The sequence below is a fragment of the Sminthopsis crassicaudata genome, chromosome 5, assembly GCF_048593235.1.
Source record: "Sminthopsis crassicaudata isolate SCR6 chromosome 5, ASM4859323v1, whole genome shotgun sequence".
In the NCBI taxonomy this organism is placed as follows: Eukaryota; Metazoa; Chordata; class Mammalia; order Dasyuromorphia; family Dasyuridae; genus Sminthopsis; species Sminthopsis crassicaudata.
This window is the reverse complement of record NC_133621.1, coordinates 9151856-9173155: the sequence shown is the minus strand read 5'-3', so window position 1 is coordinate 9173155 and position 21300 is coordinate 9151856. Positions and strand designations below refer to the sequence as shown.

Genomic DNA, 21300 nt, shown 5'->3' with positions numbered 1-21300 from the left:
GCCAACTTTATAAAAGATGACTATGTATTAAAACAGAATAATTGAAAATAAAATTTAAAAGATTCATAATAAACACATCCTCCAAAGACCATAACACAATAAAATAACAATTCAGGTAGCGTAATTAAAATGTAACTCTCACTTAGATAATAATGAGGTCACAAAAATAATCATAAAAATAATTTAGAGTCCTGACAAACTCTTAAAGAAAAAAATTACATATGCTATGCAAGTTATTCTAAAAATTTCAGAAATAATATTCTCTATTAATTTTTATGTGACAAATATAATCCAAATGTCTATCTTTCCCTCAATCAGAGAAGAACAAAGCAAAGAAATAAATTTATTGACTAATATAATTTATGTTTGTTAATTAAAACATTTTAAATAAAATCTTGGCAAAAGACTAAAGCAATTTATTTTTAAACATTATGACCTGGATCTTGAATTTTTATCAGAGATATAAGGATAGTCCAATGTAGTAGAAATCAGCAACACAATTATATATTATATCACATTAAAATAATATAATAAAATATAATTATTTGAATCAATATAGAAAAAGCTTTTGATAAATTATTTTAAAATTAATGAAGTTTAGGTACAGAGGAATTTTAAAATATTATAAAAATGCTATCCAAACCAAAAGCAAGCAATATATGTAATTGGTATAAATAAGAATTTTCCTGCTTTAGTTTTGCATAATTCTAGAAATGTTAACAATGAGATAAAGACAGAAACAAAAGCCTTAAGAAAGGAAAAGAGGACATAAAACTGTCACAATTTTTTCATCTTCTATTTCTGTTCCTGATTCTTTCGACTTCAGCACAATGCCTTAGCAGCCTTCTAGCCTGAAAAAATCTTCTTCTCCATGAGACTCTTCTTCCATTTGGTAAATTCATCCATGAACCTTCATTTTTTTGTCAGTTATTCCTCCTCTCCTGGCTTCACTCCTAACTTTCTGGCCTTCACTATCACCATCATTGACATTTTATGATTTTTAATGTTGTTTCCTGCATTAGAATATAAGTTCCTTATCACAAAAAACTGTCTATTTTTTTCTTGTATTTGTATCCTTTGAGTTTAGTACAATTTCTGGCACATAGGAAGATTCACTTAATAAATATTTGTTGACTTGATTTAATTTTATTAATTTTTAACTTAGAAAATACTAGGGGATCTGCAAATAAATTAATCAAAACAATATCTTGCATATCAAATAAGAGAGATAAAAATTTGGGGGAAGTAAAAGTGATGAAAGAAAATAACAAAAAAAAAAAAGAGTCAATAGTTTGGTAAATGAAACAAAAAATACTGAAAAAATAATACCTTAAAAAATGAATGGGTCAAATGGCTTTCATTTGATATACAATAATACACCAAAGAGAAGAAAGCCTTAAAAATCAGAATTGTTCAAATGGGAAAAGCATAAAAAATCACTCAGTAAAAGGATGGATTACCCAAATGTTTAAGGTGGCAAAAAAACCTCAGAAAAGGAAATAATTCCCTAAAGATTAGAATTGAGCATGTAGAGAATAAAAATTCTAGGAGACACCAACAAACAATAAAATAAAGTCAAACTAATAAAAATGAGAAGAAAATATAAAATATCTCATTGGGAAAATAGATCAAGGAGAGATAATTTAAGACTTATTAAATTACTGAAAGTCATGATGAAAAAGACCCTTAATATCATATTTACAGAAATTATCAATGAAAACTGCCCTGATAACCCAGAACTAGATCACAAAGTAAACAGCTTCAAAGATGAAATATTCAAGCTTTGAAAAATTGTTTTCTGTGTCAGAGTTTTTGATTTGTTGCTCAATTTTACTAAAAAGGTTTTTTTTCTTTTCTTTTAATTTTTTTATTATCTATGACATTATCTATGTATCTCTGGGATACAGAAGGAAGAGACATATAAGGAAATCTTATAAAAATAAAACAATTCTTGATAAAAGCTATTAAAATTGTGACCATTAATATCAATATGATTAACATTATTTCAAATAGAAGTATAGAGTTCTTAAACAGCATAGCATTTTGCCTGCTTGCTTCCTTTTATCCACATTTTGGAGCCAGCCATTGTCAACTTATAGTGACTATTCAAGATAGAATGACAATTAATAGATAGGATGCTGGCTTTGAATCAGAAAGACTTTGGCTTGAGGTCTGATTCATACAATTTGCCTTAAACAGGTCTTCCTTTAACCCTTCTTTAGAAACATTTTCCCTCTGGTATCTTATTGTCTTATGAGGCAATACTCCTCATGCTCATCAAGTCTTATGATGCAAACTAGAGTATACTATTAGCTGCTACTGCTATTTTTGGTCATATTCTCCACTTGGAAAATAGGTCACATATTTCCTAATTTTTAGATTCCTTTAGTTTTCTTTATCTACCAATTGATTTACATTGGCACAAATTGTGTGAAATGCTATAATTGATGTTATTGTAATTCTCTCTATTTCTTGGCATTCACAACTTAGTTGAATGAATGAATCAATCATGCAATCAATTAGCTTTTTTGAATGTTTAATATTTGCTAGTCACTTGTCAAGACCTGGGTTAGAAGGAAAAAGACACAACAAAAAACAATTCATATCCTAGAGTTTATGTTCCAAAAGGGGGATGTACACATTTAGATTTGTAAAAGATACAGTCAATATAAGTTTAAGGTAATCATTTAACAGAAGACACAGGTGCTAGAGGGGGTTGTCAGGGAATTATGTGTGTCCTGAAGATGGGACTTCAGTTGAGTCTTGAAAGAATCAGGGATATTAAGTGGTAAAAATAAAAAGGAGAGCAAGTTAGGCAAGAGGGACAGTCAGCACAAAGGCATAAAGATAAGGGAGGAACATTGTGTGAGAAGAAGAATTAGTAGGCTAGCATAGCTGCACCACAGAGTTTGGGGAGAGCGATGATGATCAAGAAAACTAGGCAGATAGGAAGAATTGAGACCATGGGGAGATTTAAATGTTTGATATATTTGATCCTTGAAGTAAAAAAAAAACAACATGAAGTTTATTGAGTGTGTGTGTGTGTGTGTGTGTGTGTGTGTGTGTGTGTGTGTCTTTGTGTGTGTAAATGCTGGGAGGATGACATGGTTAGACCTATACTTTAAGAAAATCACTTTGGCAGATAAGTAGAGGATATATTTTAGTTGTGAGAGACTTGAATCAAAGAGACCAATTAAGAAGCTATGATAATAGTCCAGGGGCAGGTTATGAGGGCTGAATTAAGGTGCTAGCTGTATAAGTAGAGAGAAGGGGTCATAACGAGAGATTTGCTCAACAAAAATAAGATCTGACAGCTGTCTGAGAATATGAAGTAAACATTGGTGAGATGGTAAGTATAGTTATTGCCCTTTGATCTCAAAGATGACCAAAATAACGGAGTCAAGCTTGTTTGTCTCACTGTGGCTCATCAGACCAATTCAAGTCAGAATGCTCCGCCACAGGTGAGACACAAAAAGTCCCTGGGAGCATTTGGGATAACTTCTCTAACTTTGTACATCTTATGCTTCTTCTGAGCTAATTCAATTCTGCTTTGCATGGAGCACAGCATCATTGATGAGGGCATGCTATACTGGGAAGTCCTATACCAATATCTCCCATATTATAAAATGATTCTAAAGTTGTTAAGAGAAACCTTGAAAGTGTCCTATCACTTTTTCTGACCACCCCAAGAACACTTATCAAGTGTGAATTCTCCATAGTCTTTTTGGCAAGAGTACATTTGGCATTTAAACAATGTGATCAGCCCAATGGAGTTGCACTCTCTATGGTAGAGTTTGAATGCTTAGCAGTGTAGTTCAAGAAAGGATCTCAGTGCCTCATACTTGATCCTGCCAAGGGATCTTCTGAATCTCTCTAAGTCCATTCAAATGGAAGGGATTCCACTTACTGACATGGTACTGGTAGACTATCCAGGTTTCCCAGGCTCTATAGACCTTCAGTTTGGTAGCCAGTTCAATATGTCTTTCCCACATTTTTTAGAGCTTCCAAAATACTGAGCAAGCTCTGTTAATATGCCTTATTATAAATATGTAAATCCCTAGAAAGAATACTGCTGAGGTAAGTAAACTTTTCCACAGCATTCAGAGCTTCTTTATTTACTATAATTGATGCTTCCACATACTGATGATGTGGTGCTGGCTGATGGGGAACCTGTGTTTTCTTAGTGTTAATTGTTAGACCAAAATTAATACAAGCAGAAGAGAATTGATCCATATTTTGTAGCATCTCAGTTTTAGAGGATACATTGAGTGCATAATCATATGCAAACAAAAAAAAAATAACACTTTCTCCATTGGCCTGTAGCCTTTTTAAATAGAAGGATTTAACATCTGCACTGATATTTTGATTTGATGTCCATTCTCATGACAACCTGGCTGAAAATATCATACTAAAAAGTAGAGGAGCAATTTCATTTCACTGGTGACTGGAAAAACTTAAGATTTTAATCCATTATCTAGAACCTGGGCAAGCATACTATCACATAACTGACATACTATATTGATGAACTTTTCTGGGCAATCAGATTTTGAGTCAATTATGTCAATTGTGTACGTACCTGTGTTCTGCTCCCTGCATTTCTCCTAAAGTTGCTGTCAATAAAAAAAAAAAAAAACATATCAACCATTCTTTGACCCTTTCTGTAGCTACACTGGGCTCTCAGTTAGATGAACTTTCAGTTTAATAGCCTATTTAAAGAAGGACTCTGGTAAAAATCTTGTTAAGTTTCCAGCGTCGAAGACATAAATCTGGATTGTAGGTAGGTGGGGCCTTCAACATAAACAGGTAAATTCAGAAGAAGGCTCTTTTGGAGAATAAAGTTACTGGTGATAATATGGGATAATTTATTTTTAGTTTGAGGCATTGAATTGAAAGTGTTTAATTTATAATATGAAACTAGAGATCAAAAGACAGATTATGAATCAATAAATAAATCCAGGATTCATTCACACAGATATTTTTGAATTCATGAGAGCTGATGATTTCATCAAATGAGAGAATATAAAGAAAAAAAGGAGAGTCTAGAACAAGGATACTATAATTAGTAATCATGGAACAGATGGCAATCTTACAAAGGAGAATGAAAATAGATAGATAAATCGATAGATAGATAGCCCATAGGAGGATAACTAAGAAGTGTTATATATACAAAAAAGAGACAGTATAAAAGAGAAAATGATCTTAATATCTAAGGCTACAGAAAGATCAATTGGGATGAGGACTGAGACGATAGGAAGTACTAAATCCAGCAGCTAAAAGATAAATAATAACTTTCCAGATGGAAGTTTTAGTCAAATGAAGATAGTTCCAAGTAAAGGAAAAGATGCCGTATGCAAAGGAAAATACTTGAATCTATATAATAAGGAAATAATTAGGGAAATACAAAGATTTTATTCTTCCTTGAGACAGATATACAAGAGAATTCAGTCTGTCAGGATTTTGAAGTCCACAGCTTCAAATGTGTACTCTGCCTAATAAAAGAATGAATTCTACATGGGACAACAAATTTGGAATAATCATCAAAGGATTAAGAAATCATTTTATCTGTATTATTAATGTTTTCAAATTAAGTATCTATCAATAGAGCTGAGCAGCTTTTCCACAGTAGACCATCTGGAGGAGGGAAGCCCATAATCCAAGTTGACTTGAATATTTTTCTTCTACTAAAAAGTGCTAGACCCTGTCTGCAGTGTTTCCAAAGTGCTTGAACAGTCCCAATACAAACAGGATGCTGAACTAAACTCATAAAAACAGACTCTAAAAGGAAACTACTCTTTCCATAAGTGGGCTTCCTAGCATGCATATTTTCATTTTTGCTATTTCATACAAATATCTTTTGCTAGAAAGCGAGGCATTTTTCTGGGGTTGGTTGTTGCAAAAAAAAATAAAAATAGAAAAGGCATAGAGAAAGAAATGATTTATTAAATACCAGGGCATGCATCATTCTGGGTGCTGAGGATTTAGGGACCAAACCAAAACAGTCCCTGTCCTCAGGAAGCTCAATTTCTTACAGAGCTGTACACAAATTATTACATATAAAACACATATAAAATTATAATATATGAATTCATAAAAAAGAAGCTATTAAAATGGTCCATATGAGGAGTAAGAGGATCTGAAACTACCAGGGCAGTTTCTGTGCTCATGGACAGAAGGGTTTGGAAGTAGGATTGGCAAAACATACAGTAGCAGTGATTGGATATGGCAGCTGGCAGAATCAGGATGTCAAAGATGACCACAAGTCATAAATCCAGGCATCCACCAAGATGGCATTGAGCTCAGCTGAAGTGGAAACGAGGATAGACCAAGTAAATGGAGAAACAAATGTGATTAGAGATAAAATAACAAACTGTTCCTTATTTCTTTGTTTTCTCTTTGCTTCACAGGCAAAGTTTCCAATGGAAAGCTACATCAAAGTATAATAGTAACTGGAGGCAATTTAACTCATGGTTACTGAAGATGAAGTAAATTACCAAACAGACATCTCTGTCTTTTTGATTGCTTTTTGACATTTATCTCCCTAAAATTACAAGGCTAATAGAATAGCTAATAGTACTTCTGATGTGACCAGGTACAATTTTTTCTCAACATTAAGTCCTGTGTGCAAAAAATAATGTAGCATGCTGATCTGATAAAGCGGTATTCAAAATGTAAAGAGATGGAAAACTTTCCAAAAAGTGAACTGGGTAAATAGCATGTTTATACAACTGCTTCCTGATGAGATGTCATTGAGACAAATCCCAAGTGAGTAGAGTAAGAACTCCTTTGCTACCCAGTGAGCAAAACTCCCTCTCCATTACTGCCTGGCCAAGGCAGAGATTAAAGTCATTTTCCTGATGTAATTTGAGGGATGCCAAAACATTAAATTGCCCCCACTTAAATGATTACATCTCTGCAGCTACAAATGCCAAAATAAAGGGATCAGGTTCCTTGCATGAAGTGTGTGTGTGTGTGTGTGTGTGTGTGTGTGTGTGTGTGTGTGTGTGTACTCTGCATGCATTCACCACTGGCAGAATGATTGACAATATGGTATAAAACCACATTTTAAAAATTTTTAAATGGTTGGAAGAAAGATTTTCACACATCAAGGTCATGGCGGAGCCATCAATGAAATCAAACAGGTAAAACCATCTCTATATAGGTCATATTTCAAACACTGAGCCTTGTCCTTTGGCAGGGATATTTAATTCTTAACTACACAGAAAAGAACACTGGATAATTACATGGCATCTCTCTGAGTATACATATTTCCTTTCTAAGATGATTTCTTTATTCTCATTGGTCTTAAGAGGAAAGGAGAAATAGCATTCCCAGTTTGATTTAACTCTGAGGCCTGTTTAGACATCATCAGCCCCTGAAATGAAATATGATTAGCTAATAAAATCCCTTCCAGGGAAAAATAGAATTTTACAAATTGCAAGTCTAAAAAAAAGAAAGAAAAAAACATCTCATTCTCTTTTATTGTAATTTTCTAAAGTGATAAAATGAAAAAATGCAGGACCTAAGAAATTTGAGGAAATTGAATCAAAATAAACATAATAAGCACTTACTATGTGTTCTCTTCTAAGCCATCTACCAGTTAACAACATGATGTCTACCTTTTTTGTTCATCCAGTTTATTAATTGATAAAGAACTATTTCCTGAAGTATCTCCTAAGTACCTTGTCCTTTGCTAAATAATGAGAATATAAAGAAGAAAAATTCGTATCTACCACTGAAGTTTACATTCTGTTGGGGGAGAGAATATGTACATGCATAAGTCTATATAAAATATATACCAAAAAGTATGTGGGAGAGGGCACCATTAGAAAATTCTTTGTGTGGGGTTCATTTGATCAGAGTTTTGAAGGAAATTAGGGCGTCTAATAGCCTTAACTGAGGAAAAAGCCCATTTGAGGTGTGGGATTAAAATGATCATATCTGCATTAAACAAACTGAGACAGAGCTCGGAGTCATTGGCATTTATTAAAGGGTCCATGATCCCTTGTAATGAAGCAGACCTCAGAGCTTCCTCAGAGGCAAAGACTTATTGATGGATAGAAGAATGTCATGGATGAAGAACAATATAATGACCTGTTTGATTGGACCAGTTTGTTTGTTACAGGGTGGAAAATAACAGATAACTTATCCAGAAAAGTAGGTGAGAAATGTGCAGGAATGATTTTTAAAAGTTAAAAAGAAGAGGAAACATTCACTCTTAGAACCAAAAGGAAATTGCTGGGGTTTATTTAGCAACATGGAGTAATATGATTCTGGCAATGTGAATTGGGATTCATGATTCTTCATTTCAGCCAAAATGGCTGCTGCCCAATTCTTAATTGCTTGTGTACAATTACAATTTTTTCTATCTTATTACCTTTGCCAGACACTAAGTAATCACCTTTTTAAGGCCAGTCATCCTAGACCATACAGCATAGTATGGTCTATAGATAGAAAATCCTGACTTCCAATTCACCTAAAATACTTACTGGATTTGTGATCTTGAAAGAAGCTACTTAATGACTTTGAGTCTCAGATGACTCTTTAGGACTAATCCACTTAGCCACAGATGGGTCACCATTTATATTGGTGGAAAGAGCTCTCCCAATTGGATTTTCCTTTCCCAAGGGGATTGTGGAGCTTCTGATATTCATAATTGGTCACTTAACCTCTATTAATTTCTGTTTCTTGGTCTATAAAATGATGATAGAAATAACATTTACCCCACAAGGGTGTGATGAGATAATATTTGTATTGCAGATAATATCTGTGCTCCACATTTCACCTGCTGTTATTGCTGTATTGGTGGTTAGGATTTTCATTATTTTGATGATAGGAAAATGAACTAAAACCCTTGGGAATGATGGGGACTGATTTTTTATTATTTATGACCCTATTCTCCTCTTAGTCCCCCCTAACACCTAGTACTGCCTAGTGCATGGATCACAAACAATAGGACCTTATTAAAAGAATGACCATTCTTATTGGATTGGAAGCCCAAGAACTTCCCCTGGTCCTGAGCTAGATAGGCCTGGCTCCAGGGCTATGTTCCTCTCTCCTGCTAGGAGTCAAGAAAAGTCTGGGGGAAGGGGCCTACCAGTCCAGTGGTATCATAATCTTGCCTACATTTTTTTAGCTTAAATTTTATTTTATTTTATTATTATAGCTTTTTATTGACAAAAACTGCATGGGTAATTTTTCAACATTGACACTTGCAAAACTTTCTGTTTCAACTTTTCCCCTCCATCCCTTCCCCTAAATTTTTGCCTACATTTTTATGCCACATCATAATGCTACATTACCCGGAATGGTGACTGAATTGAACCACAATAATCATGATTCACAGATCAATAGCTTAGATGGCACAAAGTACTTTGCTCACATCCATCCAATAAACATGGATACACTAGGGATACCATTATCTCTGTTTTCAAGATGAGGAAGTTGAGGTCTAAAGGAATACAATGGTTTTCCCAAACACACAGAGCCCCACATGATGGTTTACCTAGTTCTGTAATGCAGATCATGGAATGTCAAATGTATTACTCTGTCTAGTCCATCCTAGCCACCCTTCACGTACCAACCATTTGCCACTGAATATAGGGGAGAAAGTCATTCTTTGCTGGAACTCTATCTTTCCAGAAATCAGCAAGAGTCAGGATCACTAAACGTCTTTATTCTAGATCTTTACCGTCGCCTCCAACGCCAGGTCACGAGTGCAAGTGAGCGTGAGTTCCACCACCCAAGTTTCTCTTGCTCCTCCCACACAAGTCACTTCCCTCTCTTTGTCCCACCCATCAAGTCAGCACAGAACAGCTGGGGAGGGTCAACCTTAAACAAGTTAATAGGGAACCGTCCAATTGGCAATTAGTCTCACGTGCTTCATCATCCAAGTGCATTGCTCAGTTCTAGCCCTTTACAATTCTTCATTCCACTACATGAGACAAAGATGGAATCTTTTGGAGAAACATAAGTTGGAAGGAACTTCAGTGACTACCTTAGCAGAACTTTATCTTATCTCAGGGAATAAGGGAAATAACTTAAAACTTAAATCTTTAAAACCCCAAAAATATATATTAATAAATTACTTTAACATGTAACTAGAAGAAAATCAAATATGATATTTTAAAAATCTGTATCTAAGTAGAATCATCTCTATGACAATCCCTGACAACTGGCTATCCAGCCTCTGCTTTCTGACCTTCAGTGATGGGGAAGCCATCATCTCTAGCCACCATTTCCCTTTAGGATAAAGATGTAAGGGCATTTGTCTATTTCACATAAGAATTTGCCTTTTCACAATCTTTTCTTATCTTTCCAATTTCTACCTTCTGAGACCAAGTAGAGGTCACATCCTTTTTCCCCATATTTCCTCTAGATTATAGATAATTATCCTGCCCTCCTTGAGTCTTTTCTAATCCAAGCTAATCATCCTCACTTCTTTTAATACAATGACACTTGGCAGGATCTCAAGGCCTTTCTTGATGCCATCTGAAAACTCTCCAACCTCTCAACATCCTTCCTAAAATGTATCGACAAGAACTGAACACAAAAAGTCAGATGTGTCTTTCCCAGGAAAGGGGACAGGGAGACTATTAGCCTCTATGTGTATTGACTATCATTAACAATAAAGATGTAAATGTTATCTATGGATCTTCCCCATTCCAGAATAGCTCATATACAAACCCTGAATAGCTGAACAAATGAGTAAAATAAAAATTTTCGCTACAGTCACTAATTATAACATAATCAAAGTCAAGTACCCACTGCCATAATTGAATTATCTATTGAAAATGCTTAAAGCTACATTTTCTCTATTGGACCAGAACACTTTAGTCTTTCAAGGGAACAAGGTTTTAAAGCATCTTGGACACCCCAGAAGGATTAGAACTGGAATCATCTTCAGAGAATAACTAGCTCAATTCTATCATTTTATAAATGGAAAACCAGAGGCACAGAGAAGTCAAAATACATCTTCAAGGATGCATAGCAGTTAATGAGTCTGGCACACCTGCAGAATTGTAAGTATGGCCTTGTTTACATTTAGAGAATTTAATTTTTTAAAAAATTATTTTTAAAAATAAATGCAATTTTAAAAGTACCTTGTAAATAAACTATCACTTCTCTAGCACTACAGAATCTGACTTCCATTTAGGAATATAATATTTGTTAATTTTTTCTTAACACTCCTTTCCTGGTAAAAGATAAAAACAAAAAACAGTGTTGTTGTTTTTATGTTGTGTTGTATTTTCAGTGTCGACCCGTATCTCCCTGCCTCCCCACATCACCAACTTAGAAGTAGTCTTGCGAATTTTGAAGTCTTCCCCACAATGAGGCTGATGACATGGTCTGGCTTATCATCTTGTGTTGTGATTTGGGGAAGTTTTCCCTGCTCACAGGATCAGTGCCTAGAACCTTTTCCATAATATGATGTAATTCTCTAGAACCTTTTCCATAATATGATGTAATTCTCCAGCAACTGGAACACTCATTGGTGTTGAATTCTCTTCCTTCTTGGTCGATTTAATGGTGAATTAAGTGCCTTTTGCCCAATGACACCAAAATGGTCAGTTCTGTTTATGGTCCTGACCCAAGTTTAAAGTCCAGTACCTTTCTCAGAATCTCCCTAATTTGCCATCACAATGCCATTCACATAGACCGGAATGGCAAAGTCATACAGTGGAAATTCAGAAAATCTCTCATATTAATTCTGCAATTGTGGTCAAGTCATTTAACATCCTTGGGCCTCAGTTTTCTTATTTGTAAAATGAAGGAGTTAGAGCAAATGGCTTCTGATTTCCTTCCAGCTCTAAATCTATGGTCCCATTACATCTAAAACCTGTTTATTAGATTGAGTCAGTTTTGGACAATTCTGCCCCATTTATAGGTGGCAACTTTACTTTTTAAAAAGTTTCATGTTAAGCATTCAGTGCCTATAATATTATCATTACTAATACACAAGAAAGATCCATATCAGTTAGAAACTAGAAGCCAATGTAATGTTTGGGGAGCTCAGTCGAATGTGACCTTGATCCTTCTACCAGAGAAAGAAGGAGGCTTGATGTCAGAATGTTCAAATGTCTTCTCTATGAGTGTTCTAGCCCACAAACACTGGTAAAAAATCTCTTGTGAGGGAAGTCTGAGACTCTACAGGGGCCCATATCTACTCATTTTATTACATATGATCTAAACCTAGAATGGAAACATGACCAGAAATGATTCTTTTTTTCTTTGATGGTGAAATGCAAAAAAAATATGGTTTTTATACAAGTGTTTTCAAGGGACAAAGAATGGCAGATAATTCGAGTTACAGCACAGACATTCTGAGACAGAAATTCAACTCTCTGGAATTTTTTTTTTTTCTATATTGTTTAATACAAGAGATTTGCCTGTGGGGAAACTGGGCATGTGGAATTGATAGGATGGAGTTTCATCATATTCATTACCCAACCAAGAAATACATCTTTATAGAAAATGTGGATGTCTTATTTGTCAAACCATTGTTCAAACCCTTTCAGTTATTGGTCTCCCCAAACCCTCTGATTTGTCTTCATCATTCTGTCAGGATAACACAGCAGAAAGGACTCAGTTTTGTGGTATGGCTCCTTTGTAATTAGCTAAGACAAGAGAAGCTTCTGCTTTTGCTTTGTGAGAAGCATGGGTCCTCAAAACCCCCAACTGGAAATAATCTTCAGATGGCTAAAAAGCAGACAATCAGCAGCCAATCAAAGGCAAAATGCCAATGCAGGACAAATTTATTCATTGAGGTCTCCTTCATCTGGTGCCTTGTATCCTTCTCACTTCAAGATAAACATGGGACCACCTGAGGCTACCATACTCTTGCCTCCTCATCCCCCACAGAAATTTGCCCAAACTAAATCACACAATCACAATCATTTTCATATCTAGATCACCTTTTTGTTTTTCCACGTTCTGATCTCCCAATAAACTGCTAAAAGAAGTAACATATTGTCCCATTTTATGAATGAGTAAATTGAGGCACAGAGAGGCTATCATGGATTTAGAGCTAAAAGAGACCTTATTTATGATCTAGAATGTTTACCTCAAACTGTTTTCCAATGTCTGTCCTTTAAGAATTTGTATTATTTTTCTCTAACCCATCAAAGAACAAAGGATCATCTAGCACACTCCATACCCATTTCCTAGATGAAGACATTGAAAACTGGAGAACTTCATTGAATTGCTCACAATGACACAGATAACTGTCAGCATTCAAACTCAGGTCCTTTGACTCCAGGTGTGTGGTTCTTTCCTTGATTCCAGCCTATCTTTCTGGCATTATATTATCCAAGGTTATATGCCATGCTCACTCTTGCTGTTACAAGTCATGTTCCTACTCAAAAATATTTCCACAGCTCCCTATTGTCTCTTGGTTGAGAGACAGAATCCTCAGGCTGACGCCTTCCTTTCACCTCCTCTGTTCCAAATCAGTCAGCTTACTACTCTTCTGATAAGACATCCTTTCTTACCTCCATCTTTGCACAGGTGTAGCTTATCTCTCAAGCCTGGCTTCCTTCCACTTGCCTTATTGAATCCCACTTTCCTTCAAGGCAGATTCATACTCCTTTGCCCAAAATGGCCAGTTTTTCCCCTTTGAAATAATTTTGTATCATATCTAATTATGTTGTATTAACTTATCTATCCATATATTGCATCTTCAGAGCCACTATGGCTGCCTATTTATTTTTGCATTCTTCAAAGCCTTCCCAATGACTTACAGACAGTAAATGATTGTTAAATTGAATAGAATCAAATTAAAACTTCAATGAAAATGCATTCAGGCAGAGATTCTTAGCCTGCTACCTGCCATAGGGCAACCTAGTGAAGATTATAGACCATTCTCAAAGTCATGATTTTAAATAATAAAAGAAAATATAAAAGACCACAAAGGAGACTAATTGTATTGAAGTACCATTATCAAAATATTAAGTACAAAGATCTCAGACCCCAGAATGCGAATCTCTTAGTACCCTAGTGTGAAAGGTAGGATGGTGTAATTGGAAAGAGGAGCCTAGAATCAAAGATTGAGAGTTTGAAGGCTTAGAAGCCATCATGGCCAATCCTCTTATTTTATATAGGAGAAAACTGTGACCCAGAAAAGTTCAGAAAATCCCCATCTTCCCTCATGACTGAGATCAAGAGCCTCCTCTGGCAGGAAGACTTTCTTGATCTCCTTCCCTCAATTCTCTGGTTCCTTCTCCTTCTCTATTCCAGGTTACTTGGCATCCACTTTGTATTTTAAATTGACATCTTTATATCAATTATGCGAATTTCTTAGGTAAGGAACAGATTCTTTTTTTTTTTGCCTTTAGATCCTTTGTCTCTTGTAAATCTGGCACAAGGCCTGTGACACACTTATTCTACACTTGCTAAGGGATCGATTGATCACCCAAGATCTCACAGGTAGCAAGTGGCAGATCTGGGGATTCAAAACTGAGATCCTCTGACTCCCAAAGCAGCATTCTTTCCATAACTCAGGCCTCCCCTCTGATCCCCAGACCAAAGATTTATATATGTGGACTCTTTTGATTATTTATAAAAATCCTCATTATATTTATATACTCTGTTGTGTTAAAATATGGGGCATACCTTCAAAGTCCCACCAGAGCAATGGAAACAAAAATATATTCCTTTACCCTGTTGACTTTCCAGGCTTCTCACTCTCAGTCTAGCATCTTTCACCAGGACATTAAATTCACTTAAAAGAAGTTTTTGCAAAAAGGAAAATGAGGATTCGATGGACTGGTTCTTTGCTGCCAACATTCCTTCCAATCTGCCCACCCACAGTGACTTACTTGTTCCCCTCGAGACTTCTCCAACTTCGCGCCTTTGCCAAGCAGCTTTAGCAAAGGCATTTGTTTTAGGCTGTTCAAGTCAAGAAGTTGGCCATGATATCAGCTCCATTGTCACGAATTATTGTTGGTACAGCTACATGAAAAATGCTAGTGCTTTCACTTACCTGGGAATTGTGGAATCTCCTCCCCCAGGTAGGATTTAAATTGATCATTAATCAGAGAGAGCTTTCTTTGTCCAGGACCAAAAGATCTGTTCCCATTTGAGGCCTTGATTCCTAGGATCACTAATTCCTTTCAAGTCTGCAACATGGCAACCTGATGCCAAGTCCTTCTCACAGGATGTTGTCCCTCCAAAGTCTTGTAACCCCATTTGAGAGTACTTAAAAGTCATCACTCTGCAGCAGTGAAACAAAGTCTTACTCTCACAAACTAAATGTAAATTCGTACACTGCATCCAGCTCATCAGATGGGCTAGATGAATTATGTAATTCAATTTGGCCAATGTTCTTCAGCACACAGCACAAATAGTTTTCTTTGGTTTTCCTGGATGTTGTTCTAAGAAGGAGGTAGCTGGAAAAAAAATGAAAAATTACAGGATATGATTCATAAAAATCCCACATCTTGTTCAGTTTTTTTTGAGTTGCAAATACATTTCTTTAAGGGGAAAAGAGGGCTTTGTCTTTTGGTTATAATTATCTCCCTTTGCCTGTCTTTAATTTGGGATCCTCCACCTTAAGGATATCAGGGAGAATCAGCAAATGAAGATAATTGTCTTTAGATGCTAAATGTAGAGAATCAAATTTGTTCTTGAAATGTCATTTCCTCCAGAGAGGTGAAGATGGAGTCAGGGCCAGCACTTTGCACTAGAGAGCAAAGTCCTGGAACTTAGCCTTCACAATTTGACAGAGCTGATCAGCTTTCTCTAATAGAGAATGGGAACATTGATCTCTCTGTCATGTGCTGAGAAAAAAAAAGCAAAAGATCATGCCATTTGAAAATATTTTGGCACATGGACTTAATTCATCCAGTTTCCTTTTTGATTTACTGCCACCATAGATGGAAATGTACATACCCTAAGAAAGAATCATTCAATACCAGGTGGGATGAAGGTGGGAAGGGAGGATGCTCCTGAGAGTGCCCACATATTTCCATAGCTAAAAGGTGCTACAGATCATCCCTGGGCCTCAGTTTTCTTGAGGCCAACAGTTGAGCCAGCTCGCTCATTCTGAAGTAGTTGAAAACATTTATGAAAGCTGTGGCCTCTTGTAACCCTACTTAAAAATGGGTCCTCAGAGTTTGTACAATGCAAATCCATATGGAGAGTAAAAGGGAGACCACAGGATAGGAAGAAGCTTTTAATTTGCATAAAAGAAAAGGATCTTAGAGCTAAAAGGACTCTAGAAACCATTTTGGCTCATGGCTCATTTTATAGATGGGAAAACTGAGGCTCTAAGCAGGTGAAGTCGATAATAATCAATAAGAGCATTCATTAGGACTTATGATGTTCCAGAAACTTTGTTAGGTGTCAGATCTATAAATACAAGGGGTGGGGATGGAGAGAGTGTTCCATTCTAATTAGGTAAAGTTACAAAAGGTGAGTCTGACCTGGATGGAGGTACCCAAAGAAGGGCAGGGTATAAAGTCTAGAAAATAAGAGGTACAGCTGGGAGAGGAATGAAAACCAGTTGTTTAGAGTTCTCACTAATGAGTTTTCAGCATCCACCTGAAGTTCTGGAGTTCCTAGTGGCAGAGGTGGGATTAATTTGCAGGATTCCAATCCAATCTTGTTTCCATTATTGGACATTTCATCTCCCATCTCTGAACCTTTCTATAGATCATCTCCATTGTATACAATCTAATTTTTTCTTGCTCCATTCCATGAACTTCCTTTTTTCTATCAATACTTTTTTTTTCAGGCATCAACTGCTTGCCTATATCGATTCCCCAATTGCCATTGTACTCCCTCCTCCTATGAAATTGCTTTTTATATATTTTACATTTATTAATCTACATATACACCATCTCTCTCTGCCTAACAAATATAAGCATCTTGAGCACGAGGCTACTTCATTTTGATTTTGGATCCCAAATGTCATACAGTAAGTTTCAAATAAATGTTTGTTGAATGAATAAGTCCTTTGCACACTTTTGCACATTTACGGCACAAGGTGCAGTTTCAAAATCTGAATTGGAGATAAAAGACTTCTGGAAGGACTGACCCTAGATTTGAAGACATGTCCTAAATAACCATTGTGCTTTGGAAGCCAGACTTCCCTGACCACAAGGACGTCTGCTATTTTTCTTCTATGTACTTTCATTTGGAAAGAAGCTGGCTTTCATTGTTTTGGTTGATGAAGGCTACAGGTTTTCTTCTGGTAACATTTGTTCATCAAATGGTTGGAGGAAAGCATCCCATATTTAACATATTAAAGCAAAATAACAACCCTCAAACTTCAGAAATTCAGTCCAAGACTCTTGTGTGTCTCTGGGCTAACCCTTCATTACTTCAGAGAATCTGGGTGGGTGACTGAAGCAAATCATAATGATTCTAAGGGATTACATATTTTCCACTAACTGGGAAAACTTTCACCAGACTTTCATTTCCATAGACAAGACACACATTTACATACTTTCTCCCTCCCCCAAAGATATTAAATAATTATTCAGAAAATATTAAATTTAGTTTGTATTTACAAACAAGAGGGGAAAGAATTATGAGAGGTATAATCACAACTATTCATTGAAAATTACTTATTTTTTAGTCTTACTCTTCTTATCACTAAAATGGGAATAATATTTTTAATTTTTTTAAATGCACAGGTTAGCTTAGAAGAAAATATCTTTATTTGATAAGAGAAAGCATTCTTATTTTTGCTTTAAGTCAAGAGGACATATGCATTCACAAAGAGGTATAACTCACAGGAAACAAGATTGACGTTAATAATTCTCTGAAAACCTAAGTTCTCTCCCCCCTGACATAGGAGATCCACCAAAAATAAGAGCTTCTATGTATTGAGAAACTGAGTCTCATTAAAGAAGGATGGAGAATGCATTTTTATTGGTTCACACCTAGTCTATATTAGATGCCTTGTTGGGATTAGTAATTTCAGGGGTGTTGAATACAATACTATTTTTCCTTTTGTTGTGTTGACTTAAATATAAAATAAATCCTGATGTTAATAAGGGAAATGTTGAATGGGTTCACAGTATAAATAAAAGGAGAGGGCCACAATTGAGCCCAGTCTGTGCAAAGCCCAGAGCTTTACTTGTGAGCCATGAGTTATATCGGTTATGTTTTGTTTCTCCCCATCATCTTTCATCCTTGAGAGTTAAAGGCACTTTAACAGGGAGATAAAAGAAAATATATATATTTCTTATTTATTTTCCTTGGAATTTAAAGTGGATCAAAACAAGAGGAGTTGATTTCATAATAGTTTAGATCTAGTGTAATTTTAAGGGGTATTGTTTAGGAGATATGAATGTTGATATGATCCCCTGTTTTCTCTATTAGTTAAAAAAAACATTAATTCAAAAAGCATTTATTAAGCACTACTAGGTGTTAGGAGGCAGTGTTGCATAGTGGATATTAAGGTGATCTTCTAAGCCAAAAGACCAAGCTTCTCCTACTGGTATATAATGATTGAAGAGACTTGGTAAGTCCCTTGAACTTTCAATATCCTGGGCACCTAAGATCACACTTCAGTTGCCCATATTTATCAGTAGTTATCTGGAATTTCCTCAAGTTGTATGATCACAAATTTGCCCCTAACGTTCTATGTAAGTGTTGAGGAAATGAAGATATAAAGGAAGCACTTCCTGCTTCAAGGAGCTAACATTCTACTATCAAGTGGAAAAATAAAATAACATATAAGTATGAGTTATATAGAAATAACTTGGGAGTTAGGAGAAATTAACAATTGAGGGCATTGGGAAAAGAATTACTTTGTGTTGGAGGTGACTGAGCTAAGGTTTTTTCAACACTGTAAATTTTATTTTTATATACATCTTTAAAAAAATTGATTTCCAAATTTTCTCCCTTTCCCTTCTCCTTCACCCATTGAGAAAACAAGCAATATGATATCAATTATATGGGTGAAACAATGAAAAGCTTATTTCCACATTAGTCATGAGAGCACATGACTAAACACACATGAGAGCAAGAAAAAGAAAGTTTACAAAAGTATCCATCAATTTGTACTTTGTGTTGATCAGTTCTCTCTGTAGAGGTGTTAGCATGTCCTATATGATTATATGGATTAAAATTGCTTAGTCTTTCACAATTGTTCATCATCATAAGATTACTTTTAGAGCTACAATGTTTTAATGGTTCTATTCACTTCACTTTGCATCAGTTCATCTAAATTAGACCTGACTGATTCTAGGATATCAAGGCAATTTTTTCTTGTTGATTTTTTTTGAAATATGATGTCTAGACTCTTTCTTTGATTGGGGCTTTCAGACAGTTCAATAATTCTTAAATTATCTCTCCTTAATGTATTTTTTCATGCAATTGTTTTATTTTCAATGTGATACTTAACATTTTCTTCCATTTTTCCGTGTTTTAAAATTTTTGTTTTATTGTTTCTTGATGTCTTATGGAATCTTTAGCTTCTACTTGCTCAATTCTAATTTTAAAATATTTTCTTCACTGAGGTTTTGACTACCCATAATTTAGTCAATTTGAGTTTTAAAAGATTTATTTTTCTTAACAAAGTTTTATAACCCCTTTGTTTTTGAAGGTTCTCTTTTCTTGTGGTGCTTATATGTATATGTATACATATGTGTGTCTACAGATACACAAACATGTATATATATATGTATATATAGACATATTCACATTACACACACATACATACACACACACACACACTAAGCTGCTAATTGTCCTTTTTGAATCTTAGAACTTTGAAAGACATCAAAGATGTCAAGATCAACCACTGAATCTTAGACGATTGTTACTCAGTCTGATTTTGTCTTGTTATTGAATGTCAATACATCTGGAAGAGAGTGAAACTCATGAATATTTTCAACTTTGTTTCGCTTAAACTCAACTCATGACTAAGTCAAGATATCATTCAAATAATGTCATTGATCTTCATTAAAAACAAAGAATTATCTTTTCAAAAATTTCTTTCATTGCTCATTTTATTTTATTTATTTTTTAGTTATTTGCTGAGGCAATTGGAGTTAAGTGACTTGTCCAGAATCAAACAAACAGTTAGGAAGGGTTAAGTGCCTGAGGTCAGGTTAGAACTTAGATCCTCCTGACTTCAGGGCTAATGCTTTATCCACTTCACCACCTAGCTACCCCAAAATGTTCATTTTTTTCCCTCATTTTCCCCCTCTATTACCCTTATTTGATTGTTTAAAAATAGGTTTTAGCTCTTCTAAAAATTCTTGTTATGCTTATGTCCAATTCAGATTTATTTTGAAACTTTCCTTGTAGCTTTTTTTTTCTGATATGGTTGTCTTCTGAATTTGTGTTTTGATCTTTTCACTCACAATAGTAGTCTTTTATCTCCAAAAATGTTTTTTTTTTTTTTGGGGGGGGGAGGGCGGAGCAAGGTAGCTCATTTTTCCTGCCTATTTCTTGACTTTGAACTATAGGTTAAAAGTTGGATTCTTTTTACCTGAGGGCGAGTCACTTCAGTATTTTACACATTGCTGTTGTAAAACAACTTTTCACTACTTCCAAGGTAGTGTGTTCTGGGAAGAGACATGAATACAGTTCTTCTAGATTGTGTACTGGTCCTTTCCAAGGAAGGGCCTCTCATCCCTTTAAATAGCAAGGTTTGCTGCTCCTCATGATCCCTTATTTTTTTGTGACAAAAGTAACAGTGCTCCTTCTTCTTCCTTGTGATCAATATGTTACTGCTCCTCATAGCCCCTGCTCCCATAGGAGAAAAGAATTATTGGTCCTCAGTTCCTCTGATCCCTTCCAACCATAAGAGCTCCTTTTTGCCCTGGACATGTGATTCAGAAATGGTACAAACAATGTAGCTGTAAATCTCTCTCTCCTACCAAAATAACTTCAAGCAAAAATTGGATTTCCAATTGTTTGATACATTGTCGAGAGATTTCTTGTTAAAGTATGTCAGGCCAGATGACTTCAATCCCCTGTGGGGGGATAAGGATGGGCTTACTCAACACAGGCTTACTCAACAGACTACAACTTGCGAGTCTATGAGGTTATCAAGGGAACATTTATATATGCCAATGGTTATCCCCTGCCTTCTCTAATGGCTGCCTCTTTACTTTGGATTGCTATATTCTTCTCTTCTTTAATTTGCCTTCACTCTATTCCACAGAGCTGAGATGAATTGGAAATAGACATTAAGACTCACACATTATTTTCCATATAGTTTAGAAATCTCTTCCAATGAACAATGGATTTGATTATGCATAGAAGACAGTAATATTGTCTAACTCAAAATGAATTGGAAATATGAGAGGGCCAAAAGTCAGCAGCAAGTCTAAACAGTTTTTC

At 35.4% G+C, this 21300-nt stretch overlaps 1 long non-coding RNA gene across 1 annotated transcript; it reads right to left on the bottom strand.

Annotated features, from left to right (window-relative positions):
- Positions 1-938: 938 nt before the first annotated feature.
- On the bottom strand, positions 939-15347 carry LOC141542977 (uncharacterized). Its single transcript, XR_012482287.1, has 3 exons — positions 14978-15347; positions 4577-4610; positions 939-1013 (listed from the first exon to the last, which is right to left on the bottom strand). It is a non-coding gene; the product is annotated as an uncharacterized LOC141542977 (long non-coding RNA).
- Positions 15348-21300: the final 5953 nt, after the last annotated feature.